Genomic DNA, 9,233 nt, shown 5'->3' with positions numbered 1-9,233 from the left:
ATCCTTAGGTTTGCCCATTTTTCCTGGTTCTAACACATAAACTTGAAGGATGAAATGTTCATTTGCTGCCTAATATATCCCACCTACTGACAGGCCCATGATACCAAGATTATCAGTGTTATTCACTTCACCTGTCAGCGGCCATGGCTGATCGGCGTATTATATTAGCACCACTAACCAGAGGACATGACATGTTTATTTAAGGTTTAACATACCTCTACAAATGTATTTACATATTCACTATGATACAAAAACATTTTGCTTTAGTTTTCCCCAGGTAAGCGCTAGAAGAATGCTCTGATACACCTTGGGGTTCATACTACTGTCTGTATTGGCAGGAAACATTCCATTTTTCAAACAAAAATTCAATTTCCTTGATTCACTAAATGACGTATGATGTATAAAGAATAATGACTTCAATAAAAAATGTAAATTCTCACCCCCGAAATGCTCCCTTTATAAACTCTTTGGCTTCCGCAAGAAAATATTTGTGCAGAGAGTACAAAAGCAAATTTGTTGCTTTGTAACCTCGGTAATATTTTTCTTCCTCATTCCTCTGGAAAAAAACCCCCCATCAATAAACATTAAATGGAAAAGGAAATCAGAAACTATGAAATCATAAAAGATATTCAGACTTTTTTCTATTTTTGGTGTATTTATTTTGTGTGGAATTTTGTAATGTTGGCTGTATCCATAATTTTTAAATGTAAGTACACAAGTATTTATTAAACACGCTCTGAAAAATAATTCTGCCCCGTAATAACTGACCGTTCTTGCCCATATTCTGATCGGCTTAGGGGCAAGGCCACCCAATAGGCCAGTGATAAGGAGGCAGATAACATGTACAATGTTTCTCCAATACACGTATTCAGGATTTATTATAGACCTGGGCTGGTGATCCAAAACACAGATAGTTTTCCCATTAATCCACCCTAAACTGTGCTTACTTTGGCCACCAGCCATCATGCCCTTATGCACCACTCCTCTCTCTCTATATATATTTAAGTTTGCCAGGAGTCTGCAGAGATTTAGTAACTGTAAATGTTTATGTTCATGATTGGCTGGGTTTTGCGTATTCTTTACCCTGCCTGAAAATCCTACAGGTTCTATTATATAACATTATTGCGTTAGTTAGGTCTGCACAACTAACAAAAATTATAGGGAAATGACACTAAATCAGGTGCAAACCCATAACTCTTAACAGTCCCATTTTATGCGCGACAGTCCTGCTTTTGGAGGCATCAGGATCATAGGCTTATTAGGGAGATCAGAAGATCTTCCCTGACTGGCCCACCAAGATGTAAAATTGATCGAGGTCTGCGCTTTTGCAGTACAGACCTCAATCACTGCTCCTATGTGGTCAGGACCGGACTGGGAATGAAAAGCAGTCCTTGAAATATTTAGACACTAGCCCCATATATTTTATCTCGTGGCCGAGCTCTTGTGCCTACAAGCCACACCCCTTATACATATCTTTGCCATACAAATAGTCATAAATCATTATTTTTCAAATTATATTAAATTGTTCCTTAACTACAACAGAATACTACATTATAAAAAAAAATCTCCGGAACCCCAAGTTTTAAAAGATCCAAAGAAGTAACAGGGGAATAGACCCCTGGCCCCCTACATCACAAGCAACATGTCCCACAGTGCCACTTTTTCCCCCAAACGGCATGTATGTGCCATATTTTCCTCAAGTAGCTTGTTCGTGTCCCCAAACAGCTTGTCTGTTCTGTCTTTTTTCCACAAAGAGCCTGTCTGTGCCATTTGTGCCCCCCCAATAGCTCACCTGTGCCATCTTTGCCCCTCCAGACACTTATACATCCATGCTAACACACAGAGACTTACACTTCTACATTCATTCATTGCAAAATACATACAGAAACCTTGGTTGAGACACAGTACATTCATATCCCTGACAATATACTTTTAAGAGGCTTTAAAAGTTTTATTTTGACATGTATGGGTTAACCATATTACCAAGGAAGGGAATATCTGTGCAGAGAGTACAACTGCTAATTTGTCCAAGTTATTAACGTTTCTTTGTAATCTAATTAACGCTAGCCTTCCTTATTTATTGAAAAAAAGGAAATGAATTGTAAAAAACTATGATGCTCCACATCTATTTAATGGTCCACTGTTTTTACAAAACATTGAAGAGAGCAAAACATTGAATTACTTCCTACAGTAAATGGTGGCCAGTGGCACCTTTTTTTCTCAATAAGGTTCTAAAGGAAACAGAAGGCTTTACTTCATTCAAAGCAGAGATGTGTATGTGGTGGATGTTGCCATATGTCCAATCCAGAGCAGGACCAACTTCTGTCATTCTTACCACTGAGGTGCTGTGTACAACATATTATGGAGGCTGAGGGCCAGGGCAACCATCAAGGAGGTACAACCATTACCATTATGGCAGCCATAGTCTGGAATCAGAGCTCCAAGTGAAGAAGGGTCTCAGCCTCAGACTTCTCAACTCTCCTGATTGACTGACAAAGAAGAATGAATACCTGGGGGACATATAGAAGGAGAAGAAGCGGAGAACAAGAGGAGAAAATGTTGAGCTTTCAGCCTTGTTTTTGTTTGTTTCATTGTTTCATTTTAAATAAAAATTCGGATGAATCTGAATGTACAAGTCTAATAGGTAATTTAACATTGCTCATTTTTCCGCAGAGCAGAAAGACACAACTGACACAGCAGCCATGACTTCATTTAATCTACAGTTCGTCTTACTTATTGCAGCTCTGGTGAAACTGCCCATTTCCTCTTTCAGGCTTTCATTCTTTCACATGATACATGTTTTGACATTGCTTTTCTACTAAATCTCCACAAGGAGGCAGGCTCACATTAAAAGTGTGATATTAAAAAAAAATTCTTAAATAACCTAGCCAAAGGGGTGACCCACGCTCTGGGATTTCCAGGGAAAATATTTGCATATGCAGATAGGTATGACCTATGTAATCAAGTATTTTTTTTATTTTTATTGAATTTTCATTTCATCATTTTTAATGTTTAATGGTTATATTTCAACAAAATGTGCATACTATATGCACATTTTGTTGAAATATAACCATTAAACATTTAAAATGATGAAATGAAAATTCAATAAAAATAAAAAAATACTTGTTTACAGATATTGTGATGAAATTCTCCTTTTTTCCCCCCTCTGTACTATACCTGTATATAGAGGAAATCTGTACACAACTTGAAGTAGGCTTGAAAAACGTTTTACCATTTAGTGATCCTTTAGTTATAGTAATTTAGCATTTTTACAGATTGTTGCTGCTCTGTAAAGGTAAGGGGTGTTTTCTCCAGGCCTGGACTGGCCAATCTGATACACCGGGCAAATGCCACTTTTCGACATTGCCCCATATGCACCTAATCTACTTACCTTGCACTTCACTTTAAAAAAATGGACAATAAAACATTATCTATACTTTTTGAAGTCTGAATTTGTTATTAAATGTATAAAAAAACGACTTTGCAATTAGTGTAATTTTGCTATTGTACTTATCTTATTTGCTAATGACCTAACTGGGAACTTTCTAAATGACCTAGCCTTAAAACACTTTCAAATATTAACCCTATAACAGTTCATCACAAAAATTGCATTGTAGTGTTTTGTTATAGGTAGCAAATGAATGGTTCCAGTAATGATCCATATGAAGACCATTACTTGTCAGGAAGTAAATTGCATCAGGGCATCAATTGGGATTCTCAGATATTATTACATCGGAGATGAAGAAACCCCCATTTACTCTTAGATTGTTATAAACACTCTGGGAGCCAACAGCAAACCCTCAAATGGATGGCCAATATTTCCAGTTCAACATGGCACCTCATGGCAAAGAACTCTCTGAGGATCTGAAAAAAAGAATTGTTGCGCTACATAAAAACGGCCTAGGCTTTAAGAAGATTGCCAAGACCCTGAAACTGAACTGCAACACGGTGGGCAAGACCATACAGCTGTTTCACAGGACAGGTTCCACTCAGAACAGGCCTCGCCATGGTCGACCGAAGGCCGCAAACTGCATCAAATTGGTCTGCATTGCTGTCGTCCCAGAAGGAAGCCTCTTCTAAAGATGATGCACAAGAAAGCCCGCAAACAGTTTGCTGAAGACAAGCAGACTAAGGACATGGATTACTGAAACCATGTCCTGTGGTCCGATGAGACAGATAAACTTATTTAGTTCAGAGGGTGTCAAGCGTGTGTGGCGGTAACCAGGTAAGGAGTACAAAGACAAGTGTGTCTTGCCTACAGTCAAGCATGGTGGTGGTAGTGTCATGGTCTGGGCCTGCATGAGTGCTGCCAGCACTGGGGAGCTACAGTTCTTTGAAGGAACCATGAATGCCAACGTGTACTGTGACATACTGAAGCAGGGCATGATCCCCTACCTTCAGAGAATGGGCCGCAGGGCAGTATTCCAACATGATAATGACTCCAAACACACCTCCAAGATGACCACTGCCTTGCTAAAGAAGTTGAGGGTAAAGGTGATGGACTGGCCAGGCATGTCTCCAGACCTAAAGCCTATGGAGCATCTGTGGGGCATCCTCAAACAGAAGGTGGGGGAGCGCAAGATCTCTTACATCCACCAGCTCCGTGATGTGGTCATGAAGGAGTGGAAGAGGACTCCAGTGGCTTCCTGTGAAGCTCTGGTGAACTCCATGCCCAAGAGGGTTAAGACAGTGCTGGAAAATAAAGGTGGCCACACAAAATATTGACACTTTGGATCCAATTTGGACATTTCCACTTAGGGGCGTACTCACTTTTGTTGCCAACGTTTAGCCATTAATGGCTGTTTATACAAAAAACAAAAACTGTCTGCGCTTCTTACCCTAATAAAGTTGGCAACAAATATATAAACATAATATAAACGAGAGGTTTTGGTTATATGAATTGGCCAAAGCATAATTAAGCTCAGCCGTCACGTCAAGGCACACTCTCAATAGGGTGAGAACCTACTCTCACCTCCTACATAGTGGGCACACAAAGCAGTTTATACTGCTACCAAAACCTTATTAATGTGTTGGGGGAGGTGCAATTAAACCTCCTCCCCATTAACCCCCGGACAGCAAGCTGCAACCAGACTTATGAGGAGCCAACAACCTCAAATATGTGCAAATGAATGGCTGTGTGTGGAGTTATTTTGAGTGGACAGCAAATTTACACTGTTATACAGGCTGTACACTCAATATTATTATTATTATTATTATTATCTTTTATTTATATAGCGCCAACAATTTACGCAGCGCTTAATACAATACATAAGTTCAAGGGGTATGACAAGACGAGAATTGACAGACTAAGACAAACCGATACATTGTAGCAGAGTGTCATTCATTTAATGTTGTCACATGAAAAGATATAATAACATATTTACAAAAATGTGAGGGGTGTAAGAGGGGGTACTGTATATAGCACCAAAACCTTTATGCAAAGCTTCTAAAAGTACATACATTCAAAGACCATGACAAAATAACAATTGACAGATTTTGCAAAAAGACCATATAACTCTACTCATCATCTTTATTTCTTTTTACAAGATCAATCAATGTGATACAATCTAATACACATAAGAATATTTTCTTTCTTATGATAAATGTTAAATGAAGCTTACAGTCCACAGGTTTACTTTCATTTATGTGTTGATGTAGAACGTATGGAAACAGAGTAAAGTCCATGTTTCAGAGGTGATGTCATGCACCTGAATGCTTATTGTTAGAGCCAATGAGTAATAGAAGGGTCTATTTACCAAAGTCACCAAGTTGCAAAACTGGAACATCAACTTTTGAACCAATATATTAAAAAATATTTTAAGTGTGGTGCTTGACTTTTCTGTTCGGCTAGGATGACCATATTTACCCTTTAACGGATGGCTGAAAAGTAGCAGCTTGTTGCCAAAACAATGGGGAAAATCTCAACAGGGTTCTTTCCTGCCCAGCACATGCAATAATTTTCTGCTGTGATAATACATGATGTGATTTTACTTTTGCACATATATTTCCCCCCCATAAATACAATTCTTTTATGTATCACCATGCAGGACATCTCAATAATAGTGTGTAGTTTGATCTATTATCAGTTTCTTGGTTGTTTTGGGGATATAAGTCATTGACAATCAGATTTGCTCTCACATATTTCATGTGTACACCTTCAACATGCATTTTATTGTGGGGTTACATGGGACCTTGGCAACGTTCAACACTGAGTTGATCCAGCAAATGGCGTGAGTAATTGACCTGAGATGATCTTGGGACTTATCTTTGTTTACAGCGAATAGAACCGAAATTGGTTTATTCACTGAAAATAGAGCTGTGCTTTCCACTCTCTCACTTCAATGTTCATTATGAAGGGTGTACACTAACATTTTATTTTTTACAGCAATAAGGACTAAACTAGCTCTGTATAATGCATAACTTAATAAGTGAAGAAACCGCAAAGAAACCTCTCTAATATACCTATACATTATATTGAACCAATCAAGCTCTTCCTGCTGCAGGTGGTCCCTGGGGTTGGATCTTCACAATGTATAGTGTATCTGCAAGCCCACTTGTAAACTCTCCCTTCAGCAAATTGACCCCAAAGACCTCGATTGGCCGAATGGTGGAAAGGCTGTCCCCATGGCTCCTCCTTGGGAAGTGCAACGAGAGGTCAGAATAATGAAGATTTGCTGAGAGGTGCAGAAAAGCTTCTCTTTCTCCATGAACCTATCACGAAAGAACATGTCTTGGGGCCGCCTCTATCAAAGCACTGCATGGGTACCATGGACCTACCATGTAAGAGACCCGACTCTGGTGCTGGTAAGGCCCGAAGCATGGGCTCACATTCAAAATCTGAGTGCCAAAAATGAAAATGTAGCAACCACAGACAGAGCTTCCATAAGCCATGTAGTGCTTCCTTTCTTTCCATATACCCTCTTTTGGATCTAAATGGAGTCGTGTCATTGTGCATGCATGAATGATCACTTATGTGCGGTTAGAATATGGAGTAAAAATTGCAAGGTGCCATACCCCCAAAATAAGCCAGTGAAAATATAAGTCACGACGCTTAGTAAATAAATCATTACAGAAGATATTATTGATGTCGCCACAGGGTCCTGCAAAACACTCCTGGTTTGTGCTGCTAAAAAAAAAAAAAAGCTGAAACAAGTGTGGAAATGCATATTGTTGAAATCTCCTAATGCTGATGTTCACTAATAATTCAACTGTAAAATAATTTAGTCATTTTGTTTGCAAATTAGAAGGCAGGCAGACAGGCAGGCATACGTATTGTACAGAACAGTTTAATTTTATTTTAAATTAAATACTGCTGTACGAGTAAAATAATAAATTTCATCCAAACAGCAGACAATACAGAGAAATGTAAGAAATTATATAAAATAATAAAAATCACATTTGGATATCATAAATCTCTTTAACCTGTGGGTAACAACCTAATATTGCGGTGCCTTTTACTGTACAAAATCACTACTATTGGTGAATCATTTGTGTGTCTTTGGCATCAAAGCCCTTTATTAAACAACAGATATAAAAGGGCTTAAAAAACGTATCTGAGCTAACCGTTACACACATACACACACTTACACAGAAAGCATGAAATTAGTGAAATCATTAACATAATGTGTTGCACTTATGAATTAAAATAGTGGTAAGATAAGCATAATAAACCTTGAGAAAAATAAAACAACATACATTAAGATCCTTGGAGTGCCAAAACACATGTGTTAGCAAACCATTTTTCGCACCCTTGAAACATATTTCACCCATTGAATGTCCCCTCGCATTACATTGGCTCTTAATGACCAAGAGGAAAATGGCTACTGAGCGCACTCTAACTGAAATAAAAACAAAAATACAGTATTCAATTTTCACTAAAAACAGTACTGTACTTATTAAGATAAGACTATGGGATTCTGGTTGAGGTTAACACAACTAATAAGAACACATAGGATATCGTAGATCTGGATATAGTTTCATGTAAGTGGGTGTATACTCCACTCGTGAATTGAATTTGCCCTCTTGTAAGAAAATGGTTATATGTACAGATTAGTGAGTGTCCTATGCATTGTATCTAAAGACTATGCAAAAAGCTTACACAGCAAACTACAGCACTTCACATAATCCTCCAGTAGACATGCGCCATCTTTTGTAGGTGGTGAAGGTTTAGGGGAGGTGTAGTTCAGTATTGCCAACTTGACTATGCCTCGGAAGGGGCAGATGAAACAGAAGCACACGTCTGCCCTTTATCATATCACACTGTGGTACATATTGGAAGTGCCCAAGCCATTGTACATGTTTTGGGAAGGTTTTTTTTTTTTTTAGTAGGTACCTTGGAACAACTTTTTTCCAGTCGCTTTTTCTCAAGGGCAAAAGGAAAAACCTGACACTGTCACAATCTGCTTCTATACATCACAGGAAACCCGAGTAGTGTCTGAACTACAGAGAAGTAAGCAAAATACTGCCTGAATCACATGGCTCCCCGCCATGCTTGCCACTGACAGATGCCTATCTAAATAATTCTAATAATAGCCCGGTGTCATTTTCCTCTGTGACATTTGTTCCTTTTCAGAACATAAGGAGTTAAACAAAACACTATGTATTTAACCCCTTGCTGATGCTTACATTGCTGTCCATTCTTTTTAACATTACAGAAATGCATTTCTTGCAATGAAGTATTAGATTAATGTCCATGATTTTTCCTGCACCAGGAACGTAGAGCTGCGATGGACACCCTCTTTCTGAGTGGGCTCTAAAGGAGTGATAATCTATTAATAACTAGGATTTATCATTGAATCCATTTTAAGGACAAGAGTTCACATTGTCCCAGCCAAAGCAGCCAGCTGGCAGCGATACTCTCTGCACTTCTTCACCATCGCATACTGATGACTAGGCAGACTATGGAAGCCTGATCTTCTAAGCACTGTCAAAGCCAATAATCCTATAGAGGGAATATGATGGCAAACAGTAGAGCATCAATTTACTACTTAGAAGGCATTACATACCAGGAAAAATCTGGGGATGCGACATTCACATTTTTAAAGTTTTTCTACACTTGGATGAATTGTATATTCATTTTTATACTAAATTATATTTAATCTAAATACATACACAGGGAAAATTGGTGAATGAACTATGGGTATTTGGGATTCTTTAAATGCATCATACATTATGTGATAATAACCAGTACATATCCTTCAACCCTAGATGCTCTATCCCCCTATCTGGTATCA

Source organism: Sceloporus occidentalis, unplaced genomic scaffold (assembly GCF_023333645.1).
Source record: "Sceloporus occidentalis isolate IW3139 unplaced genomic scaffold, rSceOcc1.0.p SCAF_43, whole genome shotgun sequence".
Taxonomy (NCBI): Eukaryota; Metazoa; Chordata; class Lepidosauria; order Squamata; family Phrynosomatidae; genus Sceloporus; species Sceloporus occidentalis.
This window is presented reverse-complemented; position numbering follows the sequence as displayed.